General features: G+C 38.0%; 1 non-coding gene across 1 annotated transcript; it reads right to left on the reverse strand.

The window, feature by feature from the left end:
- Nucleotides 1-213: 213 nt before the first annotated feature.
- On the reverse strand, nt 214-320 carry LOC113707573 (small nucleolar RNA R71). Its single transcript, XR_003452296.2, has one exon. It is a non-coding gene; the product is annotated as a small nucleolar RNA R71 (small nucleolar RNA).
- Nucleotides 321-527: the final 207 nt, after the last annotated feature.

Below are 527 nucleotides of genomic sequence, written 5' to 3' on the forward strand. Positions count from 1 at the left end.
CCAAATTTTCATTTGTCCACATTCCTAGAAATTTGTGATACAATAAAGTTTAACGGTGTTAGTGATGATGCAATTAAGTTTAGATTGTTTCCATTCTCACTAAGAGACAAGGCCAAGGTCTAGTTACAATCTCATTCTCCTAATACTTTTACCACCTGAGCAGATTTATCTAAAACTTTTCTTAATATGTTCTTTCCACCTGGCAAAACTGCTAAACTTTGCATCGATATACCGAGTTTCTGTCAACAGGAAGGAGAGACATTGTACGAAGCTTGGGAGCGTTATCAGGAGTTACAATGAAGATTTCCTCACCATGGTTTACCTAATTGGCTCATAGTACAAATATTTTACAATGGACTCACCTATCCGACGAAGACTCATGTAGATGCAGCAGTGGGAAGTGCTTTGATGGGTAAGTCGGCCAAAGAAACTCAACAACTGCTTGACAAAATGGCTGCTAACAATTATCAATGGGCAAACGCAGGTATGTTTGAAGTAGATACATTGAACATGTTAAAGTGCCAAAA

The sequence above is a fragment of the Coffea arabica genome, chromosome 8c, assembly GCF_036785885.1.
Source record: "Coffea arabica cultivar ET-39 chromosome 8c, Coffea Arabica ET-39 HiFi, whole genome shotgun sequence".
Lineage (NCBI taxonomy): Eukaryota > Viridiplantae > Streptophyta > Magnoliopsida > Gentianales > Rubiaceae > Coffea > Coffea arabica.